This window comes from Penaeus monodon, chromosome 32 (genome assembly GCF_015228065.2).
Source record: "Penaeus monodon isolate SGIC_2016 chromosome 32, NSTDA_Pmon_1, whole genome shotgun sequence".
NCBI lineage: Eukaryota > Metazoa > Arthropoda > Malacostraca > Decapoda > Penaeidae > Penaeus > Penaeus monodon.
Genome location: NC_051417.1, coordinates 8,018,242 through 8,018,539, shown reverse-complemented (window position 1 = coordinate 8,018,539; position 298 = coordinate 8,018,242). Strand labels below are relative to the sequence as shown.

At 39.9% G+C, this 298-nt stretch overlaps 1 protein-coding gene across 3 annotated transcripts in view; it reads right to left on the bottom strand.

The window, feature by feature from the left end:
- LOC119593469 (longitudinals lacking protein, isoforms H/M/V-like) overlaps positions 1-298 on the bottom strand; it is a 53,982-nt gene that overhangs the window by 52,502 nt on the left and 1,182 nt on the right. The gene's annotated exons all lie outside the window — the stretch shown is intronic.

Below are 298 nucleotides of genomic sequence, written 5' to 3'. Positions count from 1 at the left end.
TGGAGGGCATAAAAAGTATTTGGGGAATTGTGAAGTAAAAGCAAATAATCAAAGTAAAATATTCTGTAATTTAGTTATTGTGAAGCAAAATCTTCACCTCGTATGTTCTGGCAGGACAGAGCCAGGGCAAATATCTGGATCTAGCATGGATAATTTTTCACCTTAACCAATAAATCTGCAATGGCCAGCCTGCAGGTCGTTGGGGAATCTGTGGGAACTGCGACCACTATCCACTGCTCTTTCTCATTACTGCTATGATATTTTGCATGTTAAAGGCAAAGAAGCACCTCATTCACAG